The 14,082-nt window shown below is 43.0% G+C and overlaps 2 protein-coding genes across 3 annotated transcripts in view; one reads left to right on the top strand and one right to left on the bottom strand.

The window, feature by feature from the left end:
- SUPT3H (SPT3 homolog, SAGA and STAGA complex component) overlaps positions 1-14,082 on the top strand; it is a 692,202-nt gene that overhangs the window by 32,246 nt on the left and 645,874 nt on the right. The window lies entirely within an intron of this gene.
- Positions 1-14,082, bottom strand: part of RUNX2 (RUNX family transcription factor 2) — a 292,530-nt gene that overhangs the window by 227,607 nt on the left and 50,841 nt on the right. The gene's annotated exons all lie outside the window — the stretch shown is intronic.

The raw sequence follows: 14,082 nt of genomic DNA, 5'->3' as shown, positions 1-14,082 counted from the left end.
GTCCTCAGGAAGCTTCACTTAGTTATGGGTCAAAGTCCAATCAATTAGCAAGGTGATATATTGGCTTCCATGCAGGGGCAGACTGACAACTCATGGGGCCCCCCGGGCAATAGGGGATCATGGGGCCCCTGTGTCCTTGCCCAAACTAAAAAAAAGCCTATGAAAAAGGTACCAGGGGCATCTCATGGGGCCCCCTAGTGACCCTAGGCCCTCGGGCAGTGCCTGGGCTTCCAAATGGTCAGTCCGCCGCTGCTTCCATGCGACTTGACAGGTGATCCTTGGTTTGATGTTAAACGCGTCCACTTGAAAAACTGACAGGCGGACCTGATGGGACCCTTCGTGTGAAAGGGGGCCTAATGTATACTGATTGTGTAAATCAGGGCTGTGACTCTCAGCAGTTGCAGGTTGTTTTAGGCTGTATTCACATTTGTGCGTTTTGGGAATGTGGGCAACATCATATGCTTTCCTGATATGCACAGAGAGGTGCTGTCCTTTAGCCAATTAAAATGAATAGGCTGCCCTACACATGATGCTTGTCAAACACGTGTGCATTCTCTTACACATACATGGTGCAAACAGAACTTTACATTTGGGTAACCTTTTTATCTTTGTAGTAAAAGGAGAAAATGATTGAAATTGTATCTCTTATTTCATACTTCTTTCTTCTTTATCGAATATTGTTGGAATGAAAAGAATCCGATATTATAGTGTCCCTTGTCATGGGCCTTTCTGGGCTACAGATTATCATTGATTAATCTCACCCCCCCCCCCCCCCTCACACACACCAATGAAACAGCAATGCAGAGGTTAATATGTGCGCAGCGACCAATTCGGCGTTCTGCGACTGCTAAGCTGCTATCCTGCACTTAAGGGATAAGGCACTGGAATATCCTCTTGTTAATGCGAAGAGGAAATTCTATAATTCAGAGAACTATTAAGGCATGATTCATACAAACACTGATAGGCCCGCTGGGGTGAAATCATTTACAATCCGTTCCACCTGTTTCCAGCCGAGTCGAGGCGAACGCACACAGGTGGTTTTCTTTTCAAGATGTTTATGGCCAGGCCGCAGGGATCTGGGTTTTGGATTGAAGATGGGTCATAATTCACTCTTAACACATCGTCAAACCCTACGGCTGAGATTTTACCTTTTGTGAAGTTATTAGAGCGGCCTGTGTTTGCCGGTAGCGTTGGGTCCTGCCTGACAGGAGGTTTATGTATGCTGTCTAATACCCCCGAGATCTTTGTGGAAGATTATTGCCGCGTTAACACCGTTTGCGTGTCAGAAGCCGATGTACAGCATGTGGTGCTGCTGTAGGACAACATGGACCATTTATATGTGCTTATCTGTGACCTGACGTCAGTGCGATCCTTTGACGGATGAAAAGGCTTCTAAGGTTAAGGGACGTGACATATTCTCTATGGGGAAATTCTGCATTTTAATGATTCTTTCCAAATAAAAAGTAAATGCAAGAACTCCGTTTAATAAAATTAAGTTATAGAGAGATTTTGTCATTTTTAAATTGCACATGAGGATTTTGTTATGATCTGCAGCATTGGATCAGCTAATGCCAAAAACTGCCTCCAAAATTAAAGTAGAAGAAAAGGCATCACAATAAATGATACCAGTCAAGGTAGATGTAAACCCTCATCTTGTAAAACTACCCATTCAGCTTAAAACATAAAGGCAGAACATTTGTGTATAGATATAAAAACATTCTCAATACAATTTCCCCCCTTCTTTTAACCATTTCCATACAGGGCACTTTTACCCCCTTCCTGCCCAGGCCATTTTTCAGGTTTCAGCGCTCTCACACTTTGAATGACAATTGTGCGGTCATACAACATTGTACCCAAACTAACATTTTATCATTTTCTTCACACAACTAGAGCTTTCTTTTGGTGGTATTTAATCACCGCTGGGGTTTTTATTTTTTGCTTAATTAACAAAAAAAGACCAAAAATTTTGAAAAAAAACCACGTTTTTCTTTCTGTTATAAAAGTTTGCAAATAAATAATTGTTCTTCATAAATTTAGGCCGAGATGTATTCTGCTACATGTCTTTGGTGAAAATAACCCAAATTAGGATGTATTTTTTAGTTTGTAGGAAAGTTATAGAGTTCACAAACTCTGGTATAGATCTGAATATTGATCAATCCTGAAGTACTGACAGCCAATCTAATTTCTTGAGGTCCAAGAATGTCAGAATAGTACAGATATCCCCCAAATGACCCCTTTTTGCAGAGTAGACAGTCCGACGTACTTCATAGGAGGCATGGCGAGTTTTTTGAAGTTGTATTTTTTTTGTAATAATTTTTCGGAAAATGAAAAAATTAAAAGAATTATTTTCACTATTTTTTTTTACATACTGTCACCAGTGCAGTACAGCGTCATCATATAACTGGCATGGCGGTGATCAGGGGCACTGACTGGTGACAGTATGAAAAAAAAAAATTTAATTTTTTAAAACATTTTTTAATTTTTTATTACATTTTTTTTTAAGATTTTTTTTTCATATTTCACTATGACCAAAGTAGTACAATGTTACCATAGTAACATTGTACTACTTTGGGGAAGTGATCAGCATTTTTTTTTCACAATTTGCTTATAGCAAAGAATTACTTTGCTATAAGCAAGCATTTACCTGAATGACATCGATTCATTCAGGCTTTTTTTTTTTTTGTGCTTAGCTGTGATTTGGCCACAGCTGGGCTGTGATTGGCCAAGCTTGTGCATGTGATCGCTGTGACCATTCACAGCTAGACACTAGTATACAATGGATGGCATGAATGAAGCCATCCATTGTATACAACTGTCATGTGACCTGCTGTGATTGGTCACAGCAGGTCACATGGTACCGGCAACGGGGCCGATACTCAGATCTGTCTTCGGCCGTGTCCGAGGCACATGGCCGGGGACAGATCACTCCACTGCGCGGCTCTGCAGGCGCGCAAACGCTGAAGGATTTTGCCGGCCGCCAATCGGCCATTGGCTGGGCGGCAAGAGGTCAAATAAGTGATCGCATTCCCTCTGTTCTTCACCGCATAAGAGCGGGGGAAGGAGAAACCACAGCTCACTGATCGTCCCAGTGAATGGCTGTGCCGGAAAGAACAGGGGGGGGGGAGGAGTGTCAGGACAAGTATGATTATTGGAGGAGAGCATGCTGACTTCTCAGCACAGATAGGGAACTAACCACACTGTGCTCCTGCTTAGTGTGGTCCGTTTCTAATAGGAAAGCAGAGGGACTGGCAGGTACACCAGGGATTTCACACAAAGGAAGCTATACAAAGAGAACAGGATACTTTTTCATACAAGTACATGGTACAGCAGGAAAATATCAGGAATATGAAATGTCGGTTTTACATGTTCTTTAATGTTGCTCCTCCTTTGCTCAGATTTCCCTGTATACATTTTCTTATAAATCACTTCCTAAATACTTCCTAAATTTTTGATTTCCTATGTGGTCATGTGACCGTGAAGCCAACAACATCTTGACAACGCTGAGAGCTATAGACACTAGTGAGAAGACGTCTTTAGTGTTATGTGATTGTGTTTAGCAAGTGATTTATTAGAAAATCTATACAGGTAGGTCAGGGGAGCAACTTGGGAGGTATTATAATGACTTCAACTGTTAGGGCTAGGTTCACAATGGTGGTAGTCCCTACTGCACTTCTGAAAAGCAACCCACAGTGGATCACTTTTCAGAGGTGGTTTGCAGGGCAACAGAAGGAGATCTGGTCTCCTCCTGAATGCCTATGTTTTTTCTGTATTTTTTTTTCGTGCGTTTTTTTTTTTTTTTTTTTTTTAATTGATGCTCTGTAACCACAAGCCAAACATTGACTTCAACAGCTGCTGCCAAACTGCCTGGCGGGTAGGGCTTCATGCACACTTACGTTTTGTACAAGATTGAAAAATGCTGATAATAGCGTTTTTGTGCTGACTTGTAGTAGCAGGAGCGTTAGTGTTTTATTAGTGTTTTTTACAGTACATGTAGAAAAAAAATTACAAAAAAAACTGTTAAGCATTTAGTGTTTTTTTTTTTTTTCTGCCGGAAAAATGCACCCAAATACTCTACAAAAACTATTTTTTCTTTTACTCTTAAATGCTGAAGTTTGAAAAACGTTACTAAAAATGCTGATAACAGCTTCTAGAAGCAAAAAAACAAAACGCTAGTCTGCATGGAGCCTTAAAAATGCTGTGACAAGACTTTAACAGTTTGAACAAAATGCCACATTTACTGGGGAAGAATTTCAGTACCTTTTATAGTCCTTATTGACACCTCTGTGTGTGTATTGAGCTTCTTTCTCTGCTCTATATACATAGACTTGATGTGCATCTTCCCTTTTCCTAGCAGTTAAAATCCTTGTTGCTGATGGATTGATGGCCTGTGAGAGTTCACATCTCAGAATTTGCCTGTCCAGCACCTATTGTAGCCAATAGGGCCTCATTCACAAGGGCATACCTATCCGCACACCCATTCGAAGGGCCATCTTCGCCCACACGGGATGCACAGGTGTTTTATGTATCTGTATGCAAGCAGTCCCATTCATTTCTATTGGGATGCAGCAGCTGCACAGACAGTCGCTTGTCTTAGTTTGACAACTGTCAGGGTGCGGGTGCGTGTCTGCATCTGAGGACAAGCAGCTGTATGACTGTCGAATTGGGAGCAGTGGCTGTGTCTCAATAGAAATGAATGGGACTGCTTGTGCATCCAGTGCTTGTGAAGATGGCCTTCCACACAGATGTACAGATAGGTACACTTTGTGTGATTGAGGCCTTAAAGTGTTACTAAACCAACAATAGTAATATCAGTCTGTATATGAAGTAAAGCATGCTTGTTATACTCACTGTGGGACCTAAGGGGTTATTCCTCTGCATTGTGTAAGAACGCTGTTTGATCCTGACTTCTCTGATCCTCCCCTTCTTCCGGAGTTCCCCTCTTATCTCCTGATAAGACATATCATGTGGAGTAACTATGCACATGCTCAGTTTGGTGAGTATTGCTTGAGAGGTTTTTTTTTTCCTTGGGAGAGTGTATATGATCAGCACAGGGCCAATGAGCACTATTGAGACAGGGGTCATTGGTTCTGCATCCTCCTAGAGCAGAATGAAAACTCCTCCTACAAGCTTTAACCAGTGCTCGGCTGGACACAGAAGTCACAAGACTGCTGATGAGAAAAGGTATTTAGCAGTTTATATTTACTAAAATAATTGCATTTCTATGTTGTGTGTACTGTGGGAGACCGGATATAGCAAATGCAGGGTCCTGGGAGATCGGATATAGCGAATGCAGGGTCCTGGGAGACCGGATATAGCGAATGCAGGGTCCTGGGAGACCGGATATAGTGAATGCAGGGTCCTGGGAGACCAGATATAGTGAATGCAGGGTCCGGGGAAACCAGATATAGTGAATGCAGGGTCCTGGGAGACCAGATATAGCGAATGCAGGGTCCTGGGAGACCGGATATAGCGAATGCAGGGTCCTGGGAGACCGGATATAGCGAATGCAGGGTCCTGGGAGACCAGATATAGCGAATGCAGGGTCCTGGGAGACCAGATATAGCGAATGCGGGGTCCTGGGAGACCGGATATAGCGAATGCGGGGTCCTGGGAGACCGGATATAGCGAATGCAGGGTCCTGGGAGACCAGATATAGCGAATGCAAGGTCTGGGGAGACCGGATATAGCGAATGCAGGGTCCTGGGAGACCGGATATAGCGAATGCAGGGTCCTGGGAGACCGGATATAGCGAATGCAGGGTCCTGGGAGACCGTATATAGCGAATGCAGGGTCCTGGGAGACCGTATATAGTGAATGCAGGGTCCTGGGAGACCAGATATAGTGAATGCAGGGTCCGGGGAAACCATATATAGCGAATGCAGGGTCCTGGGAGACCGGATATAGCGAATGCAGGGTCCTGGGAGACCGGATATAGTGAATGCAGGGTCCGGGGAGACCAGATATAGTGAATGCAGGGTCCGGGGAAACCAGATATAGTGAATGCAGGGTCCTGGGAGACCAGATATAGCGAATGCAGGGTCCTGGGAAACCGGATATAACGAATGCAGGGTCCTGGGAGACCGGATATAGCGAATGCAGGGTCCTGGGAGACCAGATATAGCGAATGCAGGGTCCTGGGAGACCGGATATAGCGAATGCGGGGTCCTGGGAGACCGGATATAGCGAATGCGGGGTCCTGGGAGACCAGATATAGCGAATGCAAGGTCTGGGGAGACCGGATATAGCGAATGCAGGGTCCTGGGAGACCAGATATAGCGAATGCAGGGTCTGGGGTTTAGTAACACTTTAACTTCCCTGGCGGTATTCCTGAGTGTAGCTCGGGGTAAAATTTCAGTACCAAAAGCGGTAACCCTGAGCTACACTCGGGCTTACCATGCGGCGTTGCTCAGGGATTCCCTACAGCGCTTACCTTGTCCTTCGCTCCCGCGATGCGTTCCCTGCAGCGTCCCCGGCCACCTCCGCCGGCCGATGCCGGCATCTGGCTTCCGTGTTCCGGTCCCTGTGACGTCGGGACGTACGGGAGCCGGCGGCAAATTTGAAAATTTAAAAAAAATGAAATTTTTTTTAAAACGATTATTTCATAGAAAAAAAATGCTGTATCAAAGCCTTTCACATACATTTTGTCCCGAGTGCTTTGTCCTGTGCCCTGCCTAGAAACTTAGAAAAGTCCATGGCGTCCAAAAAGCGTCCCTTTAGGTCAAAAGCGGGTTTAGACCGGCTAGAGAACAGTGATAGTAAATCAGAACCACTTGCAGAATTGAGTGATAATGATTCGTGGGGAAATTCGTCATCAGACACTGAAAATGATTTTGTGACTTTGCTCAGTGATGTGCGAACTTGGCGCTATATTTCAAATTTCAGTGTTTTTGGTTTGATTATATTATTGCATTAAATTTATTATTATTATATTATTATTTTTTATGATCATTTATTAAATTATAATTTATGATTTTGTGTTTCAAGTTTTATCATACCCGGGATGTTTACTAGACTCTTGTTCGGACAGATTTCAGGGAGTTATTCCTAAATTACAGGCCTACAATAAAAAAAATACATATTTCCATGCAAAAAAATGGTACCGCTTTCAGCACCAAAAATCTGAAATAATCATACCGCCAGGGAGGTTAATGTACTACTCAGCTTTTCTTTGCTGCTCACTGTGGTTGTCTTCCACTGATTGCCAGTCCACTTCTGGGTGATATGACGCCCCCCATCCTCTTCTTGTGAGCTGAGGCGGCTAAGCTGGGCTCAACATCCTCACACAGCATGGCATACAGTAAAATACTGCCTACAATGGTGGCAACTGCTACAACATTGCCTTGTGTAATTGCAGTTAAGTCTGCAGTATTGATTTCTATAGAAAAAAGTTCTGCTGGTATTTGGGCATTTTGGTTACCTGGGCTGCCTTACGCATTCATGGACACCCGTTTGTGAAGACCTTACATGTGCACAAGCGTCCCAGCATCACAGCAGGAAAACTATTGTTCTTCATTATCCCCAAATTTTCGGTGAAAGCCAGATATTCACATTGGTGGTAGGCCACAATTTATAGCAGGCCTCCATACAGAAAACAACGCATGTTAGCAATTTTCAAAAATTAAGACCATGTAAAAACACATTAGGTAAGTGATTACAGTTAATATATGAATAAATAGTGCGGCTTGTTCTTTATTCAAGGCATGCAAACATATGGACCTAGAACACAACCATTAATTCGTTTTTTCTGTATTTCTCAGAGGAAGTTTGGATGTGTGAGAGCTCCTGGCTGCTCCATCTGCAGAAGAATTATGCAGAAACTTGGGGAGCTTTCATCAGACCTTTGTTAACAAGTTAGAGCGAGGGATTGTCCCGACCTCCCTGTTATTACTGTAGCAGGCTTCGACTTAGCCGTTCTCTATTACTTCACGATGGAAGCAGCGGAGAAATTCATTATTTCATGCAGACATTTAAAGAACTCCAACAAGCAGTGTTTGCATTTCAGCAGGTAAAATAACATGACCACAATGCAGTTTAAGTAATACAGCCTTTTCTGTGGGGTTAAGGAGGAAGCCTTAAAGTCAAAGGCAGCTTTCCATCTCCTAATACTCCTATGCCTCTGCATGTTGTAATGTTTGACCCTTTTTGCTTGGAATTGCCTTTAAAGTGTTACTAAACCCAGGACCCTGCATTCTCTTTATCTTGTCTCCTACAGTACACAGGACATGGAAATGCAATTATTTTAGCAAATATAAACTGTTAAATACCTTTTCTCATCAGCAGTATATAGTAGTCTTGTGACTTCTATCAGTGTCAGAGCGCTGGTTGATGCTTGTAGGAGGAGTTTTCTTTCTCCTGTGACTGTCCTATGAGGCTGCATGACCCCTGATCCTCTGTCTGGACATTGCTGATTGGCACTGTGCTGATCACATACACTCTCCCAAAGGAAAAAAAAAATCTTTAGCACATACGCACTATACTGAGCATGTGCAGAGTGACTCCAAAGACTCTGTATTATCAGGAGATAAGTCAGGGGACAATGGAAGAAGGGGAGGATCAGAGAAGACAGGATCAAACATCCTTTTTACACAATGCAGAGAGTTAACCCCTTAAGCTCCACAGTGAGTATTACAGGCATGCTTTACTGCATATACAGACTGATTATACTGTTGTGGACTTAGTACCACTTTTTAAAATACATTGCACAGTGGAAATGCTCCTTCCTGCACTATGATGACATACAGTCAGGTCCATAACTATTGGGACATCGACACAATTCTAACATTTTTGGCTCTATACACCACCACAATGGATTTGAAATGAAACGAACAAGATCTGCTTTAACTGCAGACTGTCAGCTTTAATTTGAGGGTATTTACATCCAAATCAGGTGAACGGTGTAGGAATTACAACAGTTTTCATATGTGCCTCCCACTTTTTAAGGGACCAAAAGTAATGGGACAATTGGCTTCTCAGTTGTTCCATGGCCAGGTGTGTGTTATCCCCTAATTATCCCAATTACAATGAGCAGATAAAAGGTCCAGAGTTCATTTCAAGTGTGCTATTTGCATTTGGAATCTGTTGCTGTCAACTCTCAAGATGAGATCCAAAGAGCTGTCACTATCAGTGAAGCAAGCCATCATTAGGCTGAAAAAACAAAACAAACCCATCAGAGAGATAGCAAAAACATTAGGCGTGGCCAAAACAACTGTTTGGAACATTCTTAAAAAGAAGGAACGCACTGGTGAGCTCAGCAACACCAAAAGACCCGGAAGACCACGGAAAACAACTGTGGTGGATGACCGAAGAATTCTTTCCCTGGTGAAGAAAACACCCTTCACAACAGTTGGCCAGATCAAGAACACTCTCCAGGAGGTAGGTGTATGTGTGTCAAAGTCAACAATCAAGAGAAGACTTCACCAGAGTGAATACAGAGGGTTCACCACAAGATGGAAACCATTGGTGAGCCTCAAAAACAGGAAGGCCAGATTAGAGTTTGTCAAACGACATCTAAAAAAGCCTTCACAGTTCTGGAACAACATCCTATGGACAGATAAGACCAAGATCAACTTGTACCAGAGTGATGGGAAGAGAAGAGTATGGAGAAGGAAAGGAACTGCTCATGATCCTAAGCATACCACCTCATCAGTGAAGCATGGTGGTGGTAGTGTCATGGCGTGGGCATGTATGGCTGCCAATGGAACTGGTTCTCTTGTATTTATTGATGATGTGACTGCTGACAAAAGCAGCAGGATGAATTCTGAAGTGTTTCGGGCAATATTATCTGCTCATATTCAGCGAAATGCTTCAGAACTCATTGGACGCCGCTTCACAGTGCAGATGGACAATGACCCAAAGCATACTGCAAAAGCAACCAAAGAGTTTTTTCAGGGAAAGAAGTGGAATGTTATGCAATGGCCAAGTCAGTCACCTGACCTGAATCCGATTGAGCGTGCATTTCACTTGCTGAAGACAAAACTGAAGGGAAAATGCCCCAAGAACAAGCAGGAACTGAAGACAGATGCAGTAGAGGCCTGGCAGAGCATCACCAGGGATGAAACCCAGCGTCTGGTGATGTTTATGCGTTCCAGACTTCAGGCTGTAATTGACTGCAAAGGATTTGCAACCAAGTATTAAAAAGTGAAAGTTTGATATATGATTATTATTCTGTCCCATTACTTTTGGTCCCTTAACAAGTGGGAGGCACATATGCAAACTGTTGTACCTCCTACACCGTTCACCTGATTTGGATGTAAATACCCTCAAATTAAAGCTGACAGTCTGCAGTTGAAGCACATCTTGTTCGTTTCATTTCAAATCCATTGTGGTGGTGTATAGAGCCAAAAATTTTAGAATTGTGTAGATGTCCCAATATTTATGGACCTGACTGTAGCTAAGAACCAGACACATCTTTTATCACAAGTGTCCTCACATTGTATTGTAGAGGAAGAGTCGAGGGCAGGTGTTGGACTAGTTCTGTTACCGATTGCTGATTACTGAATGCACTGGGTCTTAGGGCTCATGTATACTGCAGCTGATAAACTCACATTTAGGAGCTTTTCTGCATTTTTTTCAGCAGCCCCTGAACTCTCCCTAATGTTTTCCTATGTGTCCATGTACACATTGTCGTTTACAGTCGTTTACAGGGAGTTGAGTTTACAGTCGTTTTTTTGAACGCAGAAAACTTGCGTTCAACAGTAGATTTTATCAGCGTTTCAAACGCAAATGCTTGTAAACATGGCTAAACGTGGCTAACTGCGTTTTATAAGCGTTTGCGTTTGAAATTTTTTTTTAACTCTTTCAGGGCCTTTTTTCATCATGAAAAATGCATGCAAAGCGTTTTCCCGGTGCTCAAATGGACCTGGTACACCATACTTTGAGGTTTCGCATGAAAGAAAATGTTAGACACTGCTGCAATAATTTCTGCACAGAAATGAGCTGGAACACATCCAACACAAAAAAAATAAAAAATACAGCTAATCTCAACACATACTGCTCTCTGCTTCTGCTCTCTCTATTTCTCTCAAATTGTCTGAAATAGTTATTTTTTTCTGTTTTTCAGTGCATTCTGGGCAGTTTGGGTGGGTCTCCTGAGGTTATCTTTAAAAAACGCTTCTAAACGCAAATGCTCATAAACGCGGTATGCAAATGCAGCTAAACAGATGCTTTTTAATCAATGTTTTCCAGCAGTCAGTTTCCATCATTCAGAAGTGTCCCATGTACATGGGGACTAATTGTGCTTCATATTCGACTATTATTATTATACAGTATTTATAAAGCGCCGATAGTTTGCTCAGCGCTGTACATTACAAAGGGGGACAGAACATGTGACAGAACAATACCAATACAATGCAAAACATGAGGGGATCGAGGGCCCTGCTCTTTCGAGCTTACAATCTAGGATGGAGGGGATGGTGGCACAGGAGGAGATAGCTGTGGGGGATGGAGTGGTAGGAAGAGTGGAGGAGGTCGGCAAGTTAGCAGGGGGTGGGGTAGGCTTCCCTGAAGAGGTGGGTTTTCAGGGTGCGCCTAAAGGAGAGGAGAGTAGGTGATAATCTGATGGGTTGGGGCAGGGAGTTCCAGAGGATGGGTGACACCCTGGAGAAGTCCTGGAGGCGGGCATGGGAGGAGGAGACCAGGGAACTAGAGAGAAGGAGGTCTTGTGAGGAGCGGAGTGTGCGTGCTGGGCGGTACTGGGATATTAGGTCAGTGATGTAGTTCGGGGCAGTATGGTGGACGGCTTTGTACGTCACTGTTAGGATTTTGAATTTGATCCGTTGCGCAATTGGAAGCCAGTGGAGGGATTGGCAGAGGGGGGTGGAGGAAACGGAGCCCAACCCCTCTCAACCCCCCACCTCACCCCCTCAGTCTCTGCCCGAATCACACACCACTGAGCGACACACCAGACTGGATGTCGCTCCACCTCCCCAAACCGAACCTCTCCAAAACCGATTACACTGCGCAACTACTGTAATGGCAAAGTGGAGGTGTCTATGGAAGTGAAGGTCATTCATAAAGTGTCTCAGAATATTTACTTTTTCTTTTTTTATTAAACTTGACTCCACCTCCACCTCATTGACCCTCATTGACTAATAGTCTGAGAGGTGGGAGTGTGGAGCATACTTTGATATAGTGTGAGATAACAGTAAAGATTGTATAAACGTATTCTATAAAATACTACTACGGAATTTTCAGTGATATTTAACAATAAGGACCCTTTCACATGGGCAGTCTGTTTGTCTTTTGACCGGTGATTACATGAATCAAAATGGACAGCCTATGGGTAGGTTCCATTCAGGTCCATAAGTTTGCGCTCAAGTCCGCTTTTACTAACCGTAATAAAGGTGGAGGGTAGAGGCAGAGCACGAGCCTTGTTACATCCGCTTTACATAGGTCTGTTCATTCTACGGAGGAAAAATCTGAACTGATACACGTGTCACAAATGTCACATCCATATCGTTCATATCCAATGGAAAGGTGAGGGGCCTACAGGAAAGTATATTTTTCATCGACGGTAATCTAAAAGATCTGAATGACCTTAAAGAGGGATTTTCCTTTTTCTTACACGGAACCTGTCAACATTTATGGCTTGTATTTAATGGTGCAATCTCTAGGACTTTCACTCTTTCTATTGCCTTTTTATTGCTTAGGGGTGACTTTACTGGAACAGTTATGCAGCTAGTGAAGCTGAAACTCCAGCCATACCCACTTATTTCTAGGTTGCTGAGTTATTAAATAGGTTTAGGATGAAAGCCCTAAAGCTTGCTCTTTTAAAACTCTGTAACTGCACCTCCCATCTTGATGATAAATAAATGAAGCTTATAGAAAGTTGCTAGTAATGTGAACTGTAATGAGTTACCATTAGTCATACGGGAGGAAACGGTTACCATGAGCCTCGAGGCTATACATTCCCTTTCCTTAGCATGAGATGTTCTAAAGCTATTCTAGTCATTAAAAATCACACTCTTGACAACCGTCATTTGAACTAGTGTGCCATAGAAGTCAAAACCTAGCAGAGGTTAGAACCCTTATTGACTCTATCCAAAGCTGAAAAAAATGGTTTTAGAGCCGACAGCACTGATTTATTGCTGATCTAGAGAGAATATCATATACACTGTAATCTTTCTGATGCTAATCTCTGAGGAATTAGTGTACATTTTATTGAAAAAAAATATATAATCCTTTCATAAATATAAGTGTTCATTTTTTTTCAATTAATAAAATGGAAGAGAAACTCCAAACAATATTTGGTGTGACCACCCTTCACCGTTTCAATTCCGCTAGATACACTTGCGCAAAGTTTTTGAAGAAACTCAGCAGGTAGGTTCTTCCAATGTATCTTGAATAACTAACCACAGATCTTCTGTGGATGTAGGCTGCCTCAAATACTATCTTCAGTGTAAAGAAGAACAAGGGGTGCTGGAAGTGATGGGTGGCCCCCACAGAGCCCTAGCCTCATGGAATCATCATGGAATCTCTCTGGGATTACATGAAGAGACCAAATAATTTAAGGCAGCCTACATCCACAGAAGATCTGTGGTTAGTTCTGCAAGATGTTTGGAACAGTCTACCTGTTGAGTTCCTTCAAAACTGTGTGTAAGTGTACTTAGAAAATTTGATGCTGTTTTGAAGGCAAAGGGTAGTCACACCAAATATTGATTTGATTTGGATTTCTCTTCTGTTCATTTACTTTCCAATTTGTTAATTGATAAAAATAAACTATTAAAGTGGTTCTAAAGGCTGAAGGTGTTTTTTACTTTCATGTATTCTAATGTGCAGCTCCCCCCTTAGCACTCCCTAATACTTACCTGAGCTTGATCGCAATCCAGGGCTGTGCATGAGAGCCTTGGGTCTCCCTCTGCCCATTGGCTGAGACACAGCAGTAGGAGCCATTAGGAGGGAGCGGGGCTGAGCCTCACTCTGTATGTCTTATGGACATACAGGGCTGGCTCGGGAGCATGCTTGTTCTGGGAGCACTTGCTGAGGAGGAGCCAAGAGTGCTGGCAGGGTACTTGACAAGAGGAGGACTGGGGCTGCTCTGTGCAAAACCATTACACAGAGCAGGTAAGTATGACAAATTTGTTA

Source organism: Staurois parvus, unplaced genomic scaffold, assembly GCF_062004578.1.
Source record: "Staurois parvus isolate SC_StPar_1 unplaced genomic scaffold, SC_StPar_1.0 ptg000390l, whole genome shotgun sequence".
In the NCBI taxonomy this organism is placed as follows: domain Eukaryota; kingdom Metazoa; phylum Chordata; class Amphibia; order Anura; family Ranidae; genus Staurois; species Staurois parvus.
Note: the sequence above shows the minus strand (reverse complement) of the source record. Positions and strands in the feature narration are given on the sequence as shown.